The following is a 26,503-nucleotide window of genomic DNA, read 5'->3' as shown; positions in this document are numbered from 1 at the left end:
TATTGGTTCATCATGATCTCCTGGAAAGAGTTGGGAGCAATGAGATGTTATAGTTTCTTGGCTCTCTGGGGTTTCTGCTATCGTTGGCACTATCCTTAGAGTATGTTGTGAATTCTGGTGAAATAATCCCTCCAACAAATGTGCTAACAAATAGCACATTAAAATTTCTGTTTTGTGGCCAGGGCTTCTCAGCCAACATGGGATGTGGCTTCAGAGGTGTAAAAGAGATGTTGTAGTAGAGCTTATTTTCAGCTTTTGTTCCTGAAGCCATATATATTGTTTTTCTTTTTCTTATTTATTATTAATTATCTGGATTAAAAGATCATTAGCATTTAGTCCCCAGATATAACTGAAAATCTCAAATCCTTAACCGAATTTGTATTTCTTCATACATTACATTTTATACCAGTTTTAAATGAATTTCTAAAATGTACATTCATAAGGGAGCCAAGATTTGTTACAGATCCTTGTTGAACATATGTTGACTTGGATGCCAACAGAAGTTTGCTTCAGTATCATTTGTGGCAATGACCTGATTTGGAACTCATGTTAGGGAGACTAAGGCAGAGTCTGCACTTACTTTGTTTATTCCATTGTCAATCCTGTTGAATTCAGATCGCTTTGAACTCGGATCTTCCTCTCCCCCCCCCCCTCCCCATTGAAACAGGAAAGTGTTCTGCACGTGGTTAGGGTAGTTCAGAAGGGGGAGGGAGCCAAGCCTCTTTCTTTCTTTTCTTGAAGGGGGGGGGAGAGGAGCCAAGCTGGGAGCCTCTTTCTTTTCTTGGGGGGGGGGCGGCGGAGAGGATCAAAGAAGGCAGGGAAGGGAGAAAAAAGATCCAGGACTGACAGAAGTTGAGAGAAATTAGGGGCTTCTTCTTTAAGGCAAGCTTGTCACATGACCAGGTGTGGCCTATCAGAGGTTCTCTACCACGGAGCTTTCTTTCCCAATCTGGATTTGAAAAAATATTGAGGCTTAAAAGCACTCTAAGATATCACACAATAAAGGCAGGGTCACTCCAGATCAATCCTTCTTGCTGCAGAAGGAAATTTTAAATCGCCCCAAATCCAAACGGAAATAGCATTCTGTGTAGAGGGCAGGGACTGAATCGATCTGGGGTTGGAATAAAAGCTCCGTGCAGTTTACACCTAAGAGACAAGGTGTAATGTTTATGAGGCTAGAAGGAAGCCTCATGGAAAACTAAAGATAGGAAGGCATTGGATGTCTAGAGTAGATGTCTTGTGATGAACTAGTTAATAAATTGTAGCTCAGTCAAGACAAGACTGAGGTGTTGCTGGTCAACAATATGACTAATCAGAAATTGCATTTTCAACCCATTCTAGATGAAATTACACTCTCCCTGAAAAAGCAGGCTAGAAGCCTCAAAGTGTTCTTAGATCCATGTCTGCTTTCTGAGGCATATTTCTCCCTAATGATGTGCAACACCTTTGACCAGGCTCAATAGGTATGGTACCTGTCGCTCTTCTTTGAAAAGGAGAGTTGACCATGCTTTGATCACAGCCTGCAGCATATCCTATATAATCCTGGCACAATGCCTGCTAGCAGTTATGTTTCTATATATTTCTCCAATAAAAAGCTTCCAAATGTCATTCAACAACAGACCTATGTAGAAAATGCTACAGTAGTCTGAACTGAATTCTTGCTACCATACATTATTTATTACTATTACTATTACTATTACTATTACTATTACTATTACTATTACTATTACTATTACTATTACTATTACTATTACTACTATTATTAAATTTTTAGACTGCCTTTCTCCAAATAGGTCTCAGGGCGGTTTACAACATAAACAGTTAAAACACAATAAAATCCCCATTAAAACCCCAATTTACGTCAAACAACAAGTCACATATAACATATAAGCGGCGGTGGTCACAATTCTAATCACATTTACCCGACTTCCCCCAAGTTCAGGCTGGTGGGGAGAATAATATTCAGAAGAGGGTGGCGCCAATGCAATAGATCTAACCATGATCTCGATGTTAGAGATCTGAATATTGGAGGGGATCTTCCAATGGATTTGTGGGAGAGCTGCCCTGGCCTCAACCATATGCCTTGCGGAAGAGCTCTGTCTTGCAGGCCCTGCGGAAAGCTGGTAGATCCCGCAGGGCCCTTAGCTCTTATGGGAGCTCATTCCACCAGGTCGGGGCCAGGACTGAAACGGCCCTGGCCCAGATCGAGGCCAGGTGAACATCCCATGGGAAAACATTTTCCAGTTTTGATAGGACTACAGTTCACTTTGGGGTTCAAATAATGGAATTTTTTTCAGCTATAAAGCTTTTACACTGTCTTGTAAACATCTTTGTGAGGCAGGATGCGGTTATAAACAGTATCAAAATGACTGAATGGTTATTACCTGGAGAGAATGAGATACACAGAACTTACATCTGATTTCCCTTTTACTGTAGAACATGTCTATCTACGATAGTAATCAAAACCACATGGGAAATTATAGAATCATAGGGTTGGAAGGGACATCTAGTCCAACCCCCATGCTCAGTGCTGGATCAGCCTAAAGCATCCATGATAAGTATTTGCCCAGTTGCTGCTTAAAGACCACCAGTGAGAGTAAACACACCATCTCCTTAGGCAGCCTATTCCACTGCTGAACTATTCTGACTTTACCAATATGAGGCTATACATGGAGGCTTGCATACCTGAATGGAGATAAAATCCCTATGTAAGGAAGCAAGGTTTAGGCTAGCTGTTTGTCAAATAGACTGTGATTTTCTCTGTCCTAAAACTAGGTTTGCATTTAAACAGGGAGCTCTCCAGCTGTAATCTTAATCAGCCCAGTCCAGGAAAATCATAACTACAGGAGTCTGTGTAAACCCCCTATAAGTTGGTTATGGACTACAGCTGAAGAAGGTAAGGATCACCTTTTCCACATAGGAAAATGGTATTATGTTGACAATTTATATCTGTAATGCTCTGAAGCTCATATTGTTGTGTTTCTAAAATATTCATTCTCCAAGTAGTCTCAATAAAGTTATGGAACTATTTAAAAGTAGTTGATTTGCAGAAGACACATATTTTCAAACATGAACAGGAATAAAAATAATCTGAATGGTAATCTTAACCATGCTATATACAAACTATACATGTAGACATCAAGTTGTACCCACTTTGGGTTGTTTTGGGGGGGAGAAAAATAGGCTAAAGGTATTCAAATAAATAAATATCATCTGTTATATTAATTCATTATTATTAAAGGAATGTAAAATAAGTCAAGATCAGGGAACAGCATTGAATGGAATTAGAGGCATAGAATGATACACTGAAACATACATTTTCATTGTATTACATAGTAATCTGAAAATGATAATGATTCATTAAACTTTGAGATTAGACTATTATTTCAGTACTGTGTATTTTTCTTTTTTCAGAGTTTCCTGAACTTGATGTGATTCAACATGCTAATATAGTTAACCCCTTTCAACGGGAACTGATTAGAAGGCTGGCTTCCTACCTGCAGATTTACTCAGTAGCTCAAGGTCATCTGAAAATTAGGGATTTTGGATTTATAAATATCTCTGATGGAGCTGCATGTCTTTACAGTAGAAGGTTAAGACATCAAACCCCAGGAGGAAATCAGTTCTTTGAAAAAGACATGTGGCTCCAAGATTTGGTTGAATTCCTTTCCAGTAACAACTAGGGATTTAACTACAGTGTATTTCATAGCATTTTGTGCAACCAGAGATTGCTTTATTTCATTGCATAAATAAAACAGATCTCTTGTACATTCCCCATTTCTTCCTTTAAGCTACAAGAATTGCAGCAGATCTAAGCCTTCAGAGTACATATACTTGATTAAAGGTACATTGTATATGAGAATAATGAGGACTAAACTTCTTACAGACCTCTCTCATTAAAAGTCACCTTCAAAAAATAACCAACCCCTCCCTGTTCTTTCTTCTTTATAATCAAACGGCAAGCCATAACCATCTAACCATTTTTAATATCCCCTGGACTCCACTGTATTATTCCAAGGCTCAGACACTGTCAGGGAAAAGAGCCTACCATCATATTTAAAAGCAGTTATTGGGACAGGTTTTACAGGCAGTGGGTTAAGACAATTCAGAAACAATTGCTTATGTGATAGTTTGAGGATTTGTCCCTGTCAAACAGTTAATATTGCTCTAATACATGAAGTAGGCAGTGTAAGACGGCAATAATGAAAAATGTCAGGAAAGACAATATCAATTGTTATTCAACATCCACATCAAAAGATTACTTTTTTGTCAGTAGCTTTCAGAAAATGTATTTTCCATCAGATCTGATTGTGTTCCTCTTTGAAGTGCTCCATCCTCCTGGTAGATTTAATGTGACATCCAGGCACTTTTTAGTCCCTGGGCCTCTGAGGCGATTCAAAGAGGCACAACAAGCCATCACAGGTTTATCCTCAAAGGCCGACACTGTCTGTCTGATTTATTGTAACTTTAAGAATCATCTCCAGCAAAGCATGAGCCTTCCTTACCCATCCGCAGCTTCAGACTTTTATCAGTTCATTGGTATGCAGCGGGTATGTCCTGGAACTGAGAGCCCTATAGCCACTCATGGAAAATGCATTACCTGCTACTAATCCTTTTTATCTGTAAAGTCTGTATTTTTTATGTATAAGTCATTTTGGGTTATCATAAAATATACATAATTCTCACTTTCCCCCGCTCTTCCCTCCCTAGGAAAAAAAGACAAAAATGAAAAGGGAATATATAATAAGTTATGCGCTCATGGTGACCTTATCACCAAGGATTCTGAATAAACAGCTCTCTTTATGTAAACATGAAGGGATGTAAAACCGTGATTACTTTCAATAGGGGAATAGGAGGGTTTCCATTTTGTTCCTTGTTTCAAAGTGAAACGCTGAGATAAATCATTTTAAGCATGTTTGGGAACAGCTTTATTTTACACTTCATTGGTTTGTGGGGGGCTAACAGTTGTAGGGCTAAATAGTCTTTCACACTTTCACATCTATTATACACAGTAGAGCAATAGAAGCGCCTTAAAGTTTCCTGCTCAGCCAGCATTTTGACTGACTTGGTGGCCATATAAAATTAATAGCATCACTTTTGAAAGAGTGACAATAGGGAACATTTTCCAGTCACCAGCCTTTCATTACTGGCACAGGCATGTAGGCAGAATTGGGATGATCACAATGCTCTCAAAGTGCATGTGGTGGCGGCAACACAGCAATGCTGATTGCTATCATGTTATTTAGGTTATTGCAAAACAGCAATAACCTAAATACCATGATGGCAGTAAACAAATCAATGAATGATAAATTAAGTAATTTTAATAAGCAGAGTTGCTGGGTCTAGAACTTGAAAGCCTTCAGCACTTTCTTTTGTCCATTTTCTGAGGATACCTCTGCCTGTCAGGTGTACACTTTGGTGAAGTTATGTTTTTGTGCAACTATCAAAATACAACTGGAGTCAGGATCTCATTGTGCTGAGACACTTCAGGGCCATTCCACACAACCGGCAATGTAGCTAAATGTAAGCACTATTGTAAAGTGCTACAATTAATAGCGGCAGGTCTTGACAACGCACACAGCCATTTTTAGCGGAAAAAAGGCTCTTCCACTAGCGCTGTTTTTGTTACACACAAATTTTCGGTCTTTCCGGAATTGCAACAAAGAAGGCGATATTTTCCCATACTTCTTCCCACCCCTGGCCATCAATCAAATAGAACAGCCATTGATCTGTTGTGTTTGTGCTCCCAGAAACCCCCTTTCCCTTTAAAATCTGCTTTTTAAAAACCCCAAAACACCAGCAACGAATATTTGTTCATTCGATGTTTCAGAAATACCTTTTTTGCTGGCGTAGGAGCTGGCGCTTAATCATTTACACGCTCTTAAAGTAAAAAAAAAAATTCCCCCCTCGATGGGTGCAATTTCTGGTGGAAAATAACAGACAGTGTCAAACAAGGGGCTGAATTGTGCTCAGAAAATTTAAATTGCAGAAGGGAGCTTTGTTTTACTGTTAAGCAGTTCTGTGGAGGGACTTCAGCCAAAGAAGCCTCGCTTATTTGTTGCTTTCGCCACTTTAAGGGGGAATCGCATCTCCGGAAGCTCGGGGGCAAGAGCTAGGAAGGTATCGCTATATTGAGAACGTGCATGTCTTTTGCAGATGTGTTTCAGGTTATTCTCAGGAGTGAAGCGGTTTTTTAAGGGGGAATCCACTTTTTACGATTCCCCGAAAAGCGCTACATCGAGTGTTGCAGGGGTGTTGTGGATTGTGTACGACATTGTGCATAATGTTAAAAAAATAGTGTTACACAACAGTTAGACTTCAGCAACATTAGCACTGTGCGGAATGGCCCTCAATTCAAGTGGCAATTTGCATATTTTAATGCCTCTCCAATATTACCTTGCAATAGAAAACTACTATCTCAGATAACAAGGGAAGGAAAACATATTGTGAATGGGTGGGCAGAATGGATTGTATCGATACTTGAATCTTGTGGCCCTTTCATGCATGCCCAGGGAAATGCTAATCACCACTTTGGGTCTGGAAGGTGAATCGCTTCCAGGGATTGTCCAGGGATTCTGAGGGATTTTTTTGGGGTGGGGGAATCATCTGGGTATGTAATTGGGATAACTATGTAGTTGTGAGTTTCCTGCATTCTGCAGGGCCTTGGACTAGATGACCCTGAAGGTCCCTTCCAACTCTATGATTCTATGAAAAAGAGGCACAGAAGAAGAAGCTGCTGCCAGTGAGAAAGGAATAGGACATACCAGGCTGAGTTTAGGCCACTTATGCTATGTTGAGTGTTTGGTGGGGCACAAGAGAGACCTGACTGCTCTGATCTCTGGGACCAGGCTCATTCAGGAAGAAGAAGAAGAGTTGGTTCTTATATGCCACTTTTCTCTACCTGAAGGACGCTCAAGCGGCTTACAATCACCTTCCCTTTCCTCTCCCCACAACAGACACCCTGTGAGGTGGGTGAGGCTGAGAGAGCCCTGATATTACTGCTCGATCAGAACAGTTTTATCAGTGCCATGGCGAGCCCAAGGTCACCCAACTGGCTGCATGTGGGGGAGTGCAGAATCGAACCCAGCATGCCAGATTAGAAGTCTGTACTCCTAACCACTACACCAAACTGGCTCTCGAAAGGTGAGGAGTGGCTGGGAGGCGTGATAGTATTTACTGCTGCGTTATTCAGCTGGCATAATGCTATTTTTACTGATGTGTGGAAATGCCCTTAGTCTGTGGAAGTTCTTAGGCTCTTTAAGACCTCCACAGAGATGGTCTCATCTGACATGGCAAGTCTGGCTCTGGTTTGCTTCATGATCCAAATGTCTTGTGAGCATGCAATTTCCTTTCTGGAACCAGCTTCAGGATATGCAGATGTGGTTCTAGCAGTGCACATGCCGGTGAAAAGACTGAAAGATGGAGTCAAAGTTTGTTTTCAGTCTCTCACACAGCATAAGGCTACATGTTGGTGATCATGTGTAAGATTACCAAGCAGGCCAAAGAGCTCATTCACTTGAGAGATGAGCTCTCCCAGTGAGCTGAGCACAAGGAGGTCAAGAAGGGCACATTGGCATGAACTGAGGAAGAGCGGGTGGAAGCAGCTCTGCTGCTGTTCATCCCCCACCTCACCCACTAGACTTCATATCCCTCATAATGTCCACCATGTCATTCTCAGCGTCTCTGGGGGTCGTAAACACATGAGACAGGACATCTTTGCTAAAATGCTGAGGGATACCTTTGTGGAAATGTTGATTTTGTTGACTTAGCAAACCCAAGTCGAGATCCTTGCAAGCAGAAGCAGAGGGAATTAGAACTGTTTCTTTCTTACTCTAAGATTGTTGCTTTTCCTTGCATGGCATGGAAAGAGCTGATGGGTGAAACTTCTCCCTTCATTATTTTGCAGTGGCTTGAACTGCTGTGTAGAGACCACCAGTGAAACATTAATAACTTGCCTATTTTCTCTGATGGCTGCCTCTGCTGGTCTTAAAAAAATACGTGTTCTTGGAAGTCATATCTATAGCTCAAGATCTGTAAGAAATTTATGTCAGTAAGGTGGCACATACGTCTTTTTAAAAAGGAGGTCACATATAGGGCAAACTTCAGGGTGTTGTTTCTAAATCTGAGGAGACTTCTCTTCGAAATAGGCATCAAGGCTGAATGCTTTGCACAAACAATTGATTAACCTCTACTAGTGAGGATGTTCAGCTGTGATATAACATGAATAGCAGTATTTTAGCATGCTTCTATGAAAGCTGACAACAGGATGCTCAAAAAAATACTAATCAAAGCTCAGTGATTTCTGTTTGCACCAAGGGTACAACACAGCTACTTCTCCAGGTATTACTGGGTGGTTAGAAGTCACCATGAACAGCTGTTAGTCACACACAAGAGGCAATGTAAGAATTATCTTCAAGGATGAGTGCATATGAGCTGTTTTAAAATGCTCCCTCACGTGGTGAAATTGAGATGTAGAAAAGGAAGGGGGGGAAATGCCAGGTGATTGTTGTCTGATTTATTATTTCACAAAGTCCATGCATGTTTCACTGTGCTTTTTTCATCAGGGGGACTCTATAAAAACATCATTTTACATTTAATACAAATAATAGAAGAGTCCCGTAATAAAAATTATTACATAAATATTAAAAATTATATTAATTAAAAAGACACAATCAAATTTGTTTCCATATATATATATATATATATATATATATATATATATATATATATATATATATATATATATATATATATATATATATATATATATATATATATATATATATATATGAAGTAAATATTGATCAGAGCATTCATCTAGTACTAGAACTATCCACAGCAATTAAATTATTTTGCTAGTGGAGAAGGATGCAGTGTTTTTGTATGTCAAGATTAGCTGAGAAACTTAAGAAGTCCCCAACTGGAATGTAGACCGTGAAGGGCCAAAGTCTGCAATCTTAAAATCCACTCCATCCCCAGTTTAAACAGGACTTTTTCATTGTGTTGGTAAGATTTATATCCCCCCCTCCCCCATGAAATCCATGGATCCATGTTCTTTTTCCTTTAAATGCTGTACCAAAGGTTCACCACCTGGTCTGCAAAGTGTGTTGCTCTTATGTTTTGTTACACACAATGTAAGGACTTTGTACAACTGGCATATCGCTGGGTGCAGTCCATTTTTTTCTTTATTCTTGAAATTGAGATGCATCCATGGGAAATAAAACTAAAGTTTTCAACTAAATGATTATCAATGGTTATTATTTCTATTTTGCCATACAGGGCTCACACTTTTAAAGAACAGGAATCACAGAACAGTTTTAGAGAAACTAAGCTTTCTACTTTGTACGTGAAAAATCCCCGATTTTAGGGGAAACACAATTCGATAGCTGTTAGTGAGCATTGTACTTCTAATGACTCCTACTATTTAATTTTAAAAAGACAGTGGACTGAATCCAAACAAAGAAAGTTTTGTGAAGGCAAAATTCTAGCATGCTATCTGCTTGTAAATAGTCTACCAGCCACAGTTTCCTGAACATTAACTGGAAAGTATTGTGGGAGCTTATAGTATTGTGGGAGGCTGCAGCAAGATGGGGAATAGGCTGCGATCACCTACCGGAGCAAACTCAAGCTACTCTTGTGCAAGAATGTGATGGGCTATTTTAGCCACTCTCTTCTTTTTGCAGCTCCCTATACCGCCTGCCATGCCATTCTGGAGAGCCCTTTAAACTTGGGTGGCCACTTTTCAGGGGAGCCCTGGGTGTGCAATCCATAGGGAGTTCTTTGTGTTTCATTCTCAAATTTTCTATTGGAATATTTCAATTTCAGTTTCATTTGCTTTTTAAAAGCAATATCTCTTCTTTTAGATTTATCTACAGGATGATGACACTTTGGCCCATTATGCACGGGCCATAATGCCTGCATTGGTGGCAGCAGCGCTTCGGGAAAAATCACCGATAATGCTCGCTGCCACCCCCAGTGTGGGTGCCTCCCGGCTCAGGGCTACGAAAGGCCTGCGTTAAGCAAACGTGGGATCTTCCGTAGCTTCCTGAATAAGCTGGGGATGCGGTGGGCCGGTGCTGTGCATAATTGCCAGCGCCAGGCCTGTCGACCCACCCAGCCCAGCCCTGACCCTACCCTGTAGGGACACCACACCCCCTGCGGGCTCCGTGGAGCCCCGGAGATGGCAGGGGTGACCCCCTGCACCCACCTGGTCATGTGAAGGGGGCCTGGTCCCCCCACTCCCTCCTGGGCCATCCAAACCTCCCCCCCGTCACTCCAGCTTACCTCCTTGCCCCAGTGTTCAGCACACACGCACTATGCTGGGGCAGCCCAGCATTCCCCACCCCCGTGCATACACGGGGAACGGCGGGGCATCCTGTCCTTCCGCAACATTACGGCGGCCGCACGCAGTAGCTGCTGACGTGCATAAAAGGCCTTTATAGTAAAATTGTCTATTACACATTGATTCCTGTATAGTCAACTGCATGATAATATAATTGATAGAGGATCATTGTGTAAAGGGGTTAATCTGTATCATGGATGGAGCTTTTAAAATTATATAAACACAATTGCGCTGTCAAGGGATGGCAGACTGGAATACGAGGGGCCTATCAAATGTTAACAGCTACTTCAGCTGTTTGTTTGAATGAGTCTTGCTTTGAGCTTTGGCACTGAAACAGCTTTTCATCTGCTGATGCATCTATCTCGTTCATTTTCTATCAATCTGTTTCAGTATTGAGACTGTTTCATATGCCCCATGCTCAAAACTGGTCAACATTTTTTATCCACAGCAAATTATTGTGCTTCATAAGCCAAAATAGTCATCTCTAGAGCCCAAAAATTGATCTAATTTATCCTACAGACTTTGATTTATTCATTATCTGCAGTATATTGAGGATGATCCACTTAAAATAAGCCCTTAAAACTCAGACATGAATCCAGTGATAAATTCCTACCGATGAAAGAGATTTCTGTCACTGGATCAGGACTTCCTTGTCTCCACCTTTCTGCTGCAGCCCCCAAATGCTCCTTCTGCAGGACAGGAGACCCCTAGGAACAGTTTGAGGGATGAATTGGCAAAAATCATACTTTTTATGAGCAATTTACTGGGCAATCCAATACAAATGATATGATTAATGTAACAGTCATGCTGAATTATCTCACAGTTAAATCAGTAGAACTTGTGCTCATTTTTTTCTGTTGCAGCCCTGGGCTGGGTTTCACATGTGCATTTGAATGGAATATCCACATGGATTAAAAAGGACATTTTCAACTTGCATGAGTAGTCATTATCTTCTGAAGAATTCTTGTGAATCTTACGCAAGCCTATGTTCTTTTCTGTAACTCATCTTAGCATCTTGATCTCTCTTTTTCTGATTCTTTGAGATGGGGGAACATTTTCTAGTGTAGAACAAAACAGTTCTCCTTGAAAGCATTTGAAAGGTGACAGTTTAGGTAGCTACGGTATCTTTCAGTCTTGTGTATGTAATGCTGTTTGTTTACCTCAAGATGAAATATGACTGCTTTCTACAAGTATCTTGGTTTCATGATCCAGAGTCAAAGAGATTGAACTGCCACCCTTCCCTTATTATTTTCATTTTAGTTGTTATTGCATTTGTGGAAATGCAACTAGATCTTGAAATTTCTGGGCTTTAAAAACCATGCATGCTCATTTGAAGTCCTGTTCGTAGAAGAAGTCTTAGACAAATAGATGACTGATGTAATAAAGGCAAATATCTAACCAATAATTGGAAGCTAAGTAAACGAATATGTTTAAGCACTATTGTGTACAGGGGAGTACATTAAAGCAGATCTAAGAGATACTTTAATGGATTTAACATTAGCAATCAGACTTGGGCTCATGATAAATCAAACAGCATTGCATCCCAGCCTAATGCACACCCACTCATTCATTAACATCATTCAATGTAGATTATAAATATTAGTAGTGAAAATGTCAGTACCTGAAGAGTCTTTCCTCTAACACAGCAATAATTGAACAATAATGATGACAGTCTTGTTTTTATGAATCACAATGCCTTGTATTGATTTGCACTTGGGGACTGCAGAAAGCTTTTTCAGCCAGTTTACTACAGGAAATGGTTATATTATCAGATAAGGATGAGGGAGGGGAAGAGGGAGAAGAATAATTGGCTACATGCTGATGTATGCGGTAGAAGTTTTTCTTACCAACTAAATCTAAATGCTCCTAAACCCTTCTTATCTGGAACATCAGATTTTCCTAAACACCTGTTATCCCTCATACCTGTTAGTATTGAGGCTCAATCCTGCACCACTTACTTCAGAATTTTTTGAAAGTAATTATAAATCTGTAGATTTTCAGAAAGCTTCCACCCCACCCTCCACAACAAGTAAGTCTTCTTAGCAGGCTTGTAAATTGCCTCCTGCTCCAATATTTGAAGATGAAGCACTGTTGAATGGCCTCTTAAAATGAATTCATATGCGCAAATTCATAGTTTAATGACATTGATATCAAGGGAAGATTGTCATGCATGAAACGGCTTCCTCAGGAGGTGGTGGGTTCTCCATCTTAGGAAATATCTTTAAACACTGGCTAGATAGCCATCTGATGGAGAGGCTAATTCTGTGAAGGCAAAGGGGTGGACGGTTACAGTAGATGAGCGATTGGGATGTGAGTGTCCTGCGTTGAGCAGGGGGTTGGACTAGATGACCCATGAGGTCCATTCCAGCTGTATTATTCTATGATTCTATGATTCTGTGAAACAAACCTCACAAGCATATTTTTCAGAGTTCATGTGCTATCTCCTTCCACATCAAATATGATGCTTTTTGATATAAGTTGTTCTTCATGGCTTCTGTGCAGCCCCACCTGGGGACAGCACAGGCACAGGCCTGCTGTGGAAAAGATTTCCAAGCTTTCTAATAGACTAGAAATGCCACTCCTCTTTCTGGAAGACCACTCAATGAACAACAGTTACAGGTAAGGGCAACCTTGTTTTCACAAGGTCAGCTGAAAATCATTGAATGGTGAAGTAAAATGATAGAAAGAATGCCACCTTAAGTCCATACTTGGATTCCTGAAGCTAGGAATTCTAACCTGTATACATTTCTGAACATATATACATTTCAGAACATTTCTGAACATGTAAGGGCAGGGATATCAATGGATTCCTTTGTTTGTTTTATTGCCTATGATCTAATTAAGGCTGAACAAGAAGAACATTTCAGTAGGATTTGTGGGCTGCAGCCAAAGGGGGGAGTGGAAAAGTCCCACAATGAGGCCTGCAGATCACAGTATATTCACCAATGAAAAAAGAGGATCATGGCCCTATACTTAGGATCCCATTAAACTTGCCAGGGTAGCCAATGCCCTTAGAAGCATGTTCCAAATAAATAACTTAGTGTGGCAATGTAGTCTTGTCTAACCCATTTTGTTTCCTTCGATTGTGATTGTGTATGCCAATAAAGGTTTTCTGAGTCTGAGCCCTGTTCTTAAATTCCTTGTAGAGTTGGGAATTTTCTATTGAAGTCAGATGAGGCCTGGGCAGGTTAACTATCAATATTCTTGGCCATGACTTTCTCTTTTTCTGCTCCTTTCTTGTTGATAGTGGTATGACATGCAGTAGAGGTCCTCATCTTTTTTCAGCCTGTGGGCTCCTTTGGAATACTACTATTGGGAGGTGGGTGCACAACAAAATGGCATCCACAAGAAGCAAAGCCAACAAAAAAATATCAGCCTGAGATTATGCATAACTCTACCAGTAACTATTCAACATTTTAGGCAGAAACTCTGTTCAACAGGATATATTTTAAAATGAACATATTATTTAAAAATATTTTATTGCATACACACAGCTTACCTTTAGTTATATAATGAAGATCATTATGCTATGATGGCAGCTGCTGCCAAAACAATTTTTAAAAATCGGCACAGCCAATCAGATGCTATGCTGGGCAAAAGTCCTACCTTGTTCCACCCACTGTCTAAAAACACTTGGTGGGCACCAGGAAAAGTGTCAGTAGGCACCATATTGAGGACCAGCAATACAGTAATGTAAAAAGCCAAGCCTTTCCCACCACTAATCTCTGGGGGGAGGGAAGACTTCATCTGCCATCAAGCTGTTGATAAACATCACAGGAACAGGTCCAACAAAAAGCTGGCAGCCTGATGAAATTTTTCCAAGAGCAGGTCTTTTAATAATTATTATCTAAGAACTGCCAAGAAAACATGTTGCGATCATTCCACCTTGTTCTCTTCTTCACAGTTCTAAGATTTAAGGCAATTTAACTTCATCTGGCTTGACTACCTATGGGACAGCCTGCATAGTTCTATTTTAGCACATTTAATTGCAAATATTGTCCTCCAATAGCTTCACAGAATGTTAATCTCGAAACAGGGAATGGTCTCTCCAAACTGCTAAAACAGGAGAATAATGCAAGCCATACATGTTTTACAAACTGTAAGCCTATTATGTTTTTCAGTCTATATAGGAAGAATAAATAAAGTGATTAGCAAAGAGGACTGAGGGCAGGTGGCATGGTATGGACAATTCTTCTCAGATTCCAGTAGCTACGTGGGGTAAGGACTTGGATGGGAGACCACCAAGAAAGTCTCTGCAGAGGAAGGCAATGGCCAACCACCTAATTCTCACTGGGCTTGAAAATATCTTTTGGGGGTCATGATAAATTGGCCACAACTGGACAGCACTTACATATATACAGGACAGAGGGGAGTGAACTGAGTCCAAGTTTTATAAATTGCAAGGGTGTGGTTTGAGCTATCTTCTTCAATACTGCCATCAAATGTAGGGAGGGGGATTGCATATTTCTATCTCTTCCTTCCTTCGATAACCTTAGAGCACTATGACTTTTATTTTCTGTGGGTTTTATTTTCTGTGAGGTGGGTTAGGCTGTGAGAGATTGACTGGTCTCTCACAGCCTAACCTACCCACTGGCTTTATGGCCCACTGGCTTTATGGCCAAGTATGGATTTGAGTGCTAAGCTTATTTATTTATTTATTTATTTATTTATTTATTTATTTATTTAGATTTATATACCGCCCTCCCCAAAGGCTCAGGGCGGTTTACATTAAAACTAGTCAACGATACATGAAACAGTCTTCGTTAAAACATACAGTAATTAATAACAGTGGTTGTAACCATATAACAGAATGTAACAGTATAACAATATAATAAAATAATATAACGATGGAACGGTACAATACCACAACAGGTCCAGAGCGCTCTGGTGGAGTTCTTGTGCCTGGTCTCAACCAAATGCCTGGCGGAGGAGCTCCTTTTTGCAGGCCCTGCGGAACTGTTTAAGCTCCGTCAGGGCCCTGATCTCCTCCGGGAGCTCGTTCCACCAGGTGGGGGCCAGGACAGAGAATGCTCTGGCCCTGGTCGAGACCAGGCGGACTTCTTTAGGGCCAGGGACCATTAGCCGGTTGGTGGCGGTGGAGCACAGAGCTCTTTTAGCGCAGAGCTCTCTGATATCCAATTTGCTACTGTTTTGTTGCCCTTCAGCCAGGGCAGTAAGAGACCGAACTACCTTAAACAATTGAGCCGGGCGTGAGTCTGCGGATGCGATGGTAGCCGAGTAAAAATTGCGTTTCACTGACTTCACCGCCATCTCATAGGCCTTCATCTGCATTCTATAAGATGTTCTCGAGGCTTCGTCATGAGTCTTCCTCCAAACTCGCTCTAGCCGTCTCAGTTCCCGTTTCTTGTTGCAAAGCTCCTCGGTGTACCAAGGGGCCCGCTTGAGACGGGGCCGGAGAGGGCGTCGGGGGGCTATCTCATCAATGGCAGCCAGCAGTCTGTCATGCCAGTCGCTGACCAGGCCATTGAGAGAAGTGCCAGGAGGCATTGGCTCCCGCAGAGCGTTCAGGAATCCAATCGGATCCATAAGTCTCCGCGGGCGAGCTAAAATTTGCTCGGCGCCCAACTGAGGTGGGAGTGGTAGCCATAGCCGAGCCTTCAGGGCATAGTGGTCTGACCATGGCACGGCAGTTGCCGTGACCAGATCCACATTCAGACCTATGCCAAAAATAAGATCCAGGGTGTGACCTGCTTGGTGGGTGGGGCCAACAACAAACTGCGAGAGCCCTAGTGTTGCCATGGTTGACACTAGATCCTGCCCAGTTCTAGAGGACGGCAGCTCAGCATGGACGTTACAGTCCCCCAGGACTAATAGACTGGGAAACTGTAGCGTCCAGGCCGCCACCGCCTCTAGCAGGGCAGGCAGGGCATCTGGTGGTGCATTGGGCGCGCGGTATACTAACCAGATGGCCACGCTCTCGGTTGATCCCCATCCGAGGCCGACACATTCAATGCCTGGTATTGACGGCGCAGGAAGGGCCCTGAAGGAGAAAGCCTCTCGGGTCAGGATTGCCACCCCTCCTCCCCGCCCCGCTGTCCGAGACTGCAGGGGCTAGGTCTTTGAGGGCGACTGTTTCACCTTTCCTGGTCCAGGTTTCTGTCACGAACGCCAGGTCCACTCTTTGCTCTGCAAAATAGTTTTGCAGGGTAGAGGTTTTGTTGTTTATTGACCTGGCATTGCACCGCACCAGTGTCAGAGGCAGGTTATTCACCTTTGCCTCCACCCTAGTGTTGCGAGGGATGGGGCGGAGTCTGGAGGGGGCCCGTGTATGGTTGATTTCTGGGCCCCTTTGTCGCCGCCATCCGCTGTCTCTGCCTCTGCCCCTTATTGTTGGGATCCCTGACCCTTTCAGGGCCCCCGATTTGTCTCTTTCCTCCGTTCTTTCGAATATGATGGGCTCCATGGACGCTGTTGGTTTTAGTTCTTGGTTTTGCGGTTTAGCTAGGGTTGTTGCCCGCCCTGGTTCTGTGCTTATTGCTGGTTTCTAATGTAGGTGTAGGGTTTTGTGTATCTGTGGAAGGTTGGTCCCGATCGCTATTTATAGCCTCTCAGGACTTCCCAGTTCCAATTGTGACAGTTATGTGCTATGTGTAGGATGTATATCTGGAAGGGTAGCCCCGATCGCCTGTTGCGGCACCTCAGGGTTGCCCAGTCCAGGGTGTGTGGTGGGTGTGGTGTATGTGTGGCCTCTGTGTTATTTCATGTTGTGGTTTGGGACTGGATGTTTGTGTGTTGGGTGGAACTGGGTTGGACAGTTAGCGTTGTTTGGCAAGTGGAGGGTGGGTGGTTAGGTATGGTCTGAATTAATTAGTTGTTAGAATTGGTTGATTGGGGTGGGTTTGGGTGGTTCAGTTGGTAGTTGGGTAGTTCAATTGGTTGGTGGAGTTGATTGATTTGGGGTGGCTTGGGTAGTTCAGGCGATAGTTGGGTAGTTCAATTAGTTGATAGAATTGATTGTTTGGTAGAATTGATTGTTTTGGGGTGGGTTTGGGTAGTTCAATTTTAGGATTTAGTTGATTAATTGGTGGAATTAATTGTTTTGGGTGGGTTTGGGGTAGTTAAATTGATGGTGGGGTTGTGGTAGATCGGTTGATGATAATTGTTCGGGTGGGTAGATGGGTAAGGTGTTAATTTAATTTGGGGTCAGTCAATGGCCAGATGGGTTAGGTTGAGGGTTGGGGTTCCAAATCTGACTGTGACACTGTAACCAATTTACCATAATGGGAGCAGTGATAGAAAAGCTTTGTTCAGGGCCTCTTCCAGTTCAGTAAACTCATCCTCTTCTCAAGATTGCCTCCATAGTGTTGCCCTTGCAACAGGGGGCAAATATTGGTTGCAATATCAGTCTGATTTAAATGGTGGCCAAGTGGTTAAGATATGGCTTAAATGGAGCTCTATATGTATTAACTTCTCACTTTGTTTTTTTGCCATGAAGCAAACCAGTGGTTGGAGACAAATGTGGTTGGAGACAAATCTACTTTGTGCAATGCTTTATGTGTGCAGTTGAAAACCCAGGAGGATGCTGACTTTATCTGGTTCCTGTGGTGATATATTGACACTAAATAGCAAAGGCAATGTAACATTCTGAAAATATGTGATCCATTACTATGAAAAACAGCAGAACTCTTGATGCTCTCCCGTCTTTTCTATGTCCATTTTTTAGCAAGGGTTCCCCTCTTCCATTCTGTATCTCTAACAGGCAGAAAATCAAATACCCCACAACTGATTCTATGATTCTACTGAAGAGATGAGAAAGGTGCGGGGTTGTTTGGGTCTGGAGAAGGGAGGGAGGGGGACTTTGTCTAGATATGATGCTGGGTGTTCTGTGAATGAGCACCCAGGTACTTTCCCCTGTTCGGTTTAGGACTGTGGTACAGAGTAAGCTGGTTGAAATTCTCCCTCACCCTTTCCCTAGCTAAGCTGGCCCAACAGGTCTGTTATTTGCCTTGCTGGGACAATATAGAAATATTGAGCTGGGCCTGTTTAAGAGACTATATGTTTGTAAGGAGGGGTAGAGAGCAGTTCTATGGCACTGTTCTGACTGGGAAACTGGCATTATGCCAGTTAAGTCACCTCATGTGCATGCTGGTTCTGATCCAAACTGGGATCCTGTTGCATGCTTTAAAAACTGAGGACTTACAGTTTCAGTATTACTGATCTATTAATGTTAGGTGGGCTTGTTACTGGTTGGCATTTGCACCCAATGATTTCTCATTTTCTTGAAAAGAAATGACAAGTGGTGTGCCCCAGGGAACTGTCCTGTATCCTATGTTGTTCAACATCTTTATAAATGACTTGGATGAATAGAGGGGATGCTCAATGAAGTTGCAGATGATACTAAATTGGGAGAGCTAATAAATAGAGTTGAGGACAGAGTCCATAAGCAAGGTGAACTTGATAGGCTGGAAAAATTCAGCTAAAATTAACAAAATGAATTTCAACAGAGATAAATGAAATTTCTACATTAAGGCAAGGAAAATCAAATACATAATTATAAGATGGGGGAGACTTGTATTGGCAGTATAACTTGCGAAAAGGATCTAGGGATCGTAAATCATACACTGGTATGAGTCAGTAATGTGATGCAGTGGCTAAAAAGGCAAATGTGATTTTGGGTTCCATCCACAGAAGAATAATGTCCAGATCTTGCAAAGTGATGGTATTGCTTTACTCTGCTCTGGTTAGCCCTTACTTGGAGTACTGAGTTCACTTTTGAGCTCCATAGTTTAAGATGGATGTTGACAAGCTGGAACAGGTCCACAGGAGGACAACAAAAATGGTGAGAGGTCTGGAGACTATGCCCTATGAGGAAAGTTTAAAGGAGCTGGGCATGTTTAGTCTAGAGAGATGACTGATATGATAGCTACCTTCATATATCTAAAGGGATGTCATAGGACAGAGTGGAGTTGTTTTCTGTTGTTCCAGAAGGTTGTATGAAAATCAATGGATTTAAATTAAATCAAAAGAGTTTTCAGCAAAGCATTAGGAAGATCTTTCTGACAAAGAGGTTCTCCAGTGGAACAGGCTTCTTCAGAAGTTGGTGGATTCAATCATTTGGAGGTTTGTAAATAGAGGCTATAAGGCCATCTGAAAGCAAAGCTGATTCTGTGAACTTAGGCAGATCATGAGAGGGAAGACAGAAGGGATGAGTCAGCATTCAGCTACACAGGATAATTCTGATCACCAATTTGGGGTCAGGAAGTAATTTTCCTCCAGGTCAGATTGGAAGTTTTTGCCTTCCTCTAGGCCTAGAATAGGGGTCATTGGGGGGAGGGGGAAGTAGTTGTGATTTCCTGTGATATACAGGGGAGTTGACCAGATGACCATTGATGTCCCTTATAGCTCTATGTTTTAACCTCCAGATGGAGCTTAAATACCTCTACTGGTTCCAACAGGCTGGTGGTCTGTGACTCAAGAGAGGTTCACCTAATCTCGACCAGGACTAGGACCATTTTAGTCCTGGCCCACACTTGGTGAAATGAGCTCCTGGAAGAGATGCAGGCCCTGTTGGAGGTTAATCAGTTCCACAGGGCCTGCAAAACTGAAGTCTTCCACCAGGCATTTGGTTGAGACCAGAAACACCAAGAACCCCATCAAAACATTCTCCCTCATAATATCTGGGTGTGGCAAGTGATGTGGGAGAATAATGTGGTGAGTAATGAGATGGGGCTGGGAGCAAGGGATGCCAACTGTTGTTGGATGGGTCAGAGTTTTGAAATATGCAAGGATGTTCCAGTGTTGAAAAGTCTTTTGTTACTGAGAAACCTGAGCTGCAGGAGATTGCACTTAATCAACTTGTGATACACTTCTTTTCCTCTTGTGTCCCTGGGGATTTCCATGGTTACAGCAGAACCCAGATGCCTTTATGGGACTCCCTAGTTTCAGGTCTCTTTGGTACTTAGGCTGTAAAAGGGGATGCCTATCAGAACAGTGAAATCGAAAATAAGATGGAGATCCCTCTAACCAAACACTCCATAAGTTGTTAGCAGAGGGGTAGACTAACCAAACATATGGTCCAACAGGAAGATGATTTAATCCCAAAGTAAAACATCATCAGGACCTCCTCTCCACCCGCTAGTAGTGGGAGGGGGGGAAGTTGAGCTGCCGTTCTTTGCCATGCTGGTAATATTGGTAACGTTATTATTGTTTTAATGGGGTTTTAATGGGGATTCTGGGATGCTGTTACCCGCCACGACCCGCAAGGGAGTGGCGGAAAATAAATATAATAATAATAATAATAATAATAATAATAATAATAATAATAATAATAATAATAATAATAATAATAATAATAACAATAATAATAATAATAATAACAATAACAATAACAATAATAATAATTCCTATCCTATATATTCTCTCCAGGGAATGGTAGAGGACAGGAAGGCCTGGAGGATCATTGTCCATGGGGTCGCGATGGGTCGGACACGACTTCGCACATAACAACAACAACATATATTCTCTACTAGTGTACCATACTTGATAATTCCCAGCACATAAAAACCATGTAAACACTGGACCCTGGACTATTTGTTTTTCTTTTGACAGGAACCATAGAGGAATCAGCACACTGGGAAACAAAAGCATGATTTGTGGCAAGCCCCCCTTTATTTCTTTACCTTCCTTTGGTCAATTAAAACAAACTGAAACAGACTTTAAGAGTCAATAAGTTAAAGATTTTTTTCTTATTTTTTCTTCTCCTTTCACCCAATAATTTAAAATTAATGCTAAATGTAAAATACATTTTTATTTTTGTTGCTCTATTTTTCCCTCCTCTCTTCCCACTCCCCTCATTATTTCTCTCCCACTCCCTCTTATTAAATCCACATTTTAATAGATGACATAAAATGTTCTGTTGTTGACATAATTATGATTATGAAATGATGATTAGGAAATGCTACATTTCTCATTCTTTTTACTTTTATTTAGAATGTTCATTATATATAATGAATAATCTTTTATACAAGGATTTAAGATAAAATTTCTCTCTACTATAGCAGATATATACTCTAGACTGGTTATTCTAACAATATAAAATGTGATAGTAAAACTGCTATACTTGCATAGAAAATAGCATATGGAAACAATATATGGGATGTTTCTATAATATTTCTAGAAAGAGAATAGCAAGAAAGAATAATGGCAACTCAAATATTTCAGAAAGACAAAAGAAAATAGCAGAGACTGATGAAGACCAAAGAATCAAAGAAGCTGTAGAAAAAACTATTGCAAACTCAGAAGTATATTCAGGGTATCCAGAGAAACTTTCAAGAATCTGATGAAAGACTGCCAGAAGACTGGAGGCAGGCAAATGCTGTTCTCATCTTCAAGAAGGGGAGAAAGGAATATCCGGGTATCTATTGACCTGTTAGCTTGATGTCTATAGCTGGCAATATTTTAGAACAAATCATCAGTTGGTCCTTGAGCAGCTAGAGCAAAAGGCTGTGATTACTAAAGGTCAGCATGGTTTTCTCAAGAACAAGTCATGTCAGACTAACCTTATCTCTTTCTTTCAGAAAGTGACTACCTTGCTGGATCAGGGCAATGCTGTGGATATAGTTTATCTAGATTTCAGTAAAGCTTTTGTTAAGGTTCCGTATGATATTATTGTTCACAAGCTGGTAAAATGTGGTATGGATCCTGTTACTGTTAGGTGGATTGATAACTGGTTAACAGATCATACCCAAAGGTTGCTTATAAATGGTTCATCATCCCTTTGCAGAGGAGAGGAGTGACAAGTGGAGTGCATCAGGGATCTGTACTGGGCCCTGTGTTGTTCAGCATATTCGTAAAGTATTTCGATGAAAGAAGGGGGGGGGTCAAGAAAGGTGATGGTGCCACTTTATTCTGCTCTGGTTCGGCCTCACTTGGAGTACTGTGTTCAGTTTTGGGCGCCACAACTGAAGAAGGATGTAAACAAACTGGAGCATGTCCAGAGGAGAGCAACAAAAATGGTGAGGGGTAGAAGCATAGAAGCATAGAAGCATAGAATAATAGAGTTGGAAGGGATTTCATGGGTCATCTGGTCCAACTCCCTGCACTATGCAGGACAATCACATCCCTATCGCTCATCTACTGTAACCTGCCACTACTTTGCCTTCACAGAATCAGCCTCTCCATCAGATGGCTATCTAGCCTCTGTTTAAAAATTTCCCCACCACCTCCTCCCGAGGAAGCCTGTTCCACTGAGAAACCGCTCTAATTGTCAGGAACTTCTTCCTGATGTTTAGATGGCATTTCTTTTGAATTAATTTCATCCCATTCATTCTGGTCTGTCTCTCTGGGGCAAGAGAGAACAATTCTGCTCCATCCTCTATATGGAACCCTTTTAAGTACTTGAAGGTGGTTATCAGATCCCCTCTCAGTTTACCAAGACATATGACGAAACACTGCGAGAGCTTGGTCTATTTAGCCTGGAGAGAAATGACTAAGAGGTGATATGATAGCCATCCAAGAACTTGAAGGGCTGTCACATAGTGGATGGAGTAGTTTTATGTTCCCCCAGAGGGTAGGACCAGAACCAATGAGATGAAATTAATTCAAAATAATTTTTGGATAAATATCCAGAAGTACTTGACAATTAGAACGGTTCCTAAATGGAACAGTCTTCCTCGGGAGGTGATAGGTTCTCCTTCCCTGGAAGTTTTAAAGCATCAGCTAGATAGCCACATGACAGAAATGCTGATTCTGTGAATTTAGGCAGATTGTAAGGGCAGAAGGGATCGTGTCAGTGCTTGGCTCTTCTGGCCCTTTCTTGTATGACCAGGGAAATGCTGATCACCACTTAGTGGAGACAAATTTTTCTCCAGGCCAGACAGCCCATGGATTCTGGGTTTTATTTGGAGGGGAGCATCATCCTGGCATGGAATTGGGGTTACTGTGGGAGGGCAGATAGTTGTGAATTTCCTGCATTCTGCAGGGAGTTGGACTAAATGACCCTGGAGGTCCCTTCCAACTCTATGATTCTAAGAAGCATATCAAAAATTATTGGCTGAACTGTCAGAAATTAATGTTAAGCTACAAGAGCAAACACAAGAAATTGGAAACCCAATTCAGATCTAATAACCTGCCATTTAGAGGCTTACCAGAAGACTTTGGGAGGCTAAATTTGGATTTTAACTGCATTAAGATTATTTGAAGATACAAGGAGATTTTCCCAATATTGACCAGATATTTAGAGTGAATTCAAGATTTGCTTTCAACAATAAACTGCCCTGTGACATATTGGTTTGCTTCATAAGAAAATATGAGCTACAATACTAAAGAAGCAAAGAGAACCTCCACTTAATGTAGCTGAAAAAAGAAGTGCAAATTTTGACTTTTGGAGACAGATTTAAGAGAAAAAAATAAAATACCATTTGAAAATGCCATTCACAATAAAGGCCATAGCAGGGATGAGTATTGGTGGGGCCTCCCCAGCTCCCTCCCTGACCACCAAGTCCTGGCAGTGCCATGATGGGGCTGTACAGGGCAGGAGCGAACGTTGGTGGGGCTTTCCTGGTGCTCCCTCCATGACCTGGGCAGGCACCGTGAAGCCTTGGCATGCTGTGGCAGGACTGGTTGGACTGGAAGGAGGCATTTCCAGGGCCTTCAGGATGGGGAGTGGGGAGGGGTAAGTGAAGGGGGAGGAGGCTAGGGGAGAAGTTAGTCTATAGGGAGGCAGGTTTTTTTTTTGGGGGGGGGATATTTCTTGGCCAAGTTTTTTCCTTTTTGAAAATCTGTGCACGGCCAAGAGGTATATAAGGCTAGGGGTTTTTGTTACATGTCTGTCTTGCTGGCTGCTGCCTCACTGACCTGCTGCTCTGGTAGAGGAGATTCTTTGAGTCTCACTCCCAGAGAGTGTGCTGGGCCTGGCTGGCTGGCTGGCTGGCTGGCTGTTGCTGCTGCTGTACTGAACCTTGGAGGATCTTCATCACTGGAAAAGACATTGAATGGTTTGCCTGAGGGACTACTTCTGATCTTTTTTTAAAAAAAGTGTTCAAGCACAAACAAATGGGATGGTAGAAATTCTACATTCTACTTCACTTCAGATTGCAGAGGCATGGGAGTACATTTTGAAACGCACTTTTACATTCCCCCCCCCCCCAATTCCTATATGTAGAAAGCTAGGAGTAAGCTACCATTTCTCCTGTACCACTAGTTTCGTTTACTTACACTCTCTTGCATGTATAGACCAGGACCAAATCTACCATTAATTCAGTGTTGCACATGTGGAGGACCATTGCATGTAGTCTGGTAGAACTGATTGGCAACTACTCTCTATCCTTGAGTATTTCCCTGATCATTGGATTGAGCAAAGGGAAACTTGCAATATTGTAGTTTTTGCAGAAGCTCATGAAACACAATTGTCACAGAGTGTTTAGCCTCTAATAAACATGCCAGAATTATTGTGTAGCCAATCGTTCTATAATGTCTGATTCTAAGACCACTTCCTGAATAACTGCACTCTGACTGAGAATCATCATTGCTTAAATTCATTTAATTAGCAGAAAAACCACCGGAAAAGCATTTTAGAGGACTGGCCATGAAACCATTTTTGTATTCATTTAGTGCTGTACAGGCTAATGTAGGGTATCTTGGAAGAAATACTGAGGAAAATTGTTCTTGAACGATGCCTAATTTTGATATGCTTTTAAATACATTAAGTGCTTTTCATGAATCTTACAGAAATGTGATAAGTTGAATAATTTCTAGATTTCTGTTTTACAGATGGAAAACAGTGCCTTATTTCTCTCCCTCACACCAGGCTAGGCAATTCCTGCTGATAGGTATCAGCTTCATTTGAGATCTACTGGGATTGCGAAAGGACTAATAGCCTAGGGCCTCATACAGCTCACTACCCAGGTGAAAGAAATGAAAGAAGGGTACATTTTTATTAATGCTCTTGTATATATAGGGTATTACATATATTGGGTTACAGAACACTACATATTGGCTAAACCCTGAAGTCAATCTAGAACAGGGTTTCTCAAACAGAGCTTCCTGGGTTTCTCCTGCGGCTCCAGGAGAGTTCCCCAGTGGCTCCCAGGTCTTCCTCTATATCTGGTCTTAATAGACTTGGCCACAAACCATCCCCACATTGCCATGAAAGCAGGGAATCTGCCACTTCCATTTACCTGGACCTTTCTCATACGGTTGCCATACCTGGAAAAGGGAGGGGAGCTTGAATGCTTACTCCTGCCTCAAACTCAAACTCCCTCCTTTCTCTCCCCCCTCCTGGTCCTCCTTGGACATGGCAGGGAGGTGTGGCCAGCTCCTTGAAGTCTGAAAAGTATTTCAGGGGCTCACCTACGGTCAACGGTTTGAGGAAGGTTGATGTAGAAGCTTCAGCTTCTGCACTTTTGATGCAGTAGTTCTAGGCTTCTGGTTTGCTTCCAAACTCTGTTCAAGGGTCTTGATTGGTCCTTTAAAAAACCGAATGATGGTAGACCTACAAACCAGATAGAATCCCTTTTCCTATATACTGGTATGAGATGAGTTTTTTGCAACAGCTTCCCCTTGTGGCACTTCTGCCATGTCTATGATCTCTGGCACTGTCATTCTCTTGGCATTCTCATCTACTGCATCTGTGCTATAGAATGAATTGCTGAATTTGGTTAGAAAGTGCCAACCTGTCTGGCATTTTGTAAGATTGGTAAATCTGTGCTTTTTGAATAAGTGCTCTTTTACAGGATAATTTTAATATATTGCTTCTTGCTGAGAGATGATCAAGACTACCAAGAGGCACTATGGGCCGTTGGAAGAAGGTTCCTTTTCCCCAAAGACGACAGAAATACACACAGGAGAAGAAACAGTTCTCAATGGAATAGTGGAGGGAAAGCCTCTCAAGAATTCCATAATACCTCACTATAACCTTTTCCTTGATTTGATATAAGCATGTGATAAATAAGGCAAATAGCAAAATCAGATAGCAGCAGCTGACATTTTTTTTAAAAGCCATTTTGGAGGTAGATCAAGACAGAAGGGAACTATGCAGGAGATGAAGGAGCACTTTTCCTTCTAAAAATTTACAACTGAGAGTCAACATGTAATAACATTAACCAAGATTTCGGTTTTGGGACACATGATGCAACTTGCAGCAACCAGTGTTTTTGCAAATGCAGACATTCATGTTGCAAACACACCATTGAAGTGAAGGTT

The 26,503-nt window shown here is 41.7% G+C and overlaps 1 long non-coding RNA gene across 1 annotated transcript in view; it reads left to right on the top strand.

The window, feature by feature from the left end:
- The window catches only part of LOC143841819 (uncharacterized), a 33,972-nt gene extending 30,156 nt beyond the window's left edge, over positions 1 to 3,816 (top strand). The window contains exons 2-3 of the long non-coding RNA XR_013232865.1: positions 2,792 to 2,896; positions 3,415 to 3,816. This is a non-coding gene — a long non-coding RNA (uncharacterized LOC143841819). The remainder of the gene's footprint in view (positions 1 to 2,791; positions 2,897 to 3,414) is intronic.
- The last annotated feature ends 22,687 nt before the right edge of the window (positions 3,817 to 26,503 follow it).

Source organism: Paroedura picta, chromosome 7 (assembly GCF_049243985.1).
Source record: "Paroedura picta isolate Pp20150507F chromosome 7, Ppicta_v3.0, whole genome shotgun sequence".
Lineage (NCBI taxonomy): Eukaryota > Metazoa > Chordata > Lepidosauria > Squamata > Gekkonidae > Paroedura > Paroedura picta.
The sequence above is the reverse complement of the archived record's forward strand: the minus strand, read 5'-3'. Positions and strand labels throughout refer to the sequence as shown.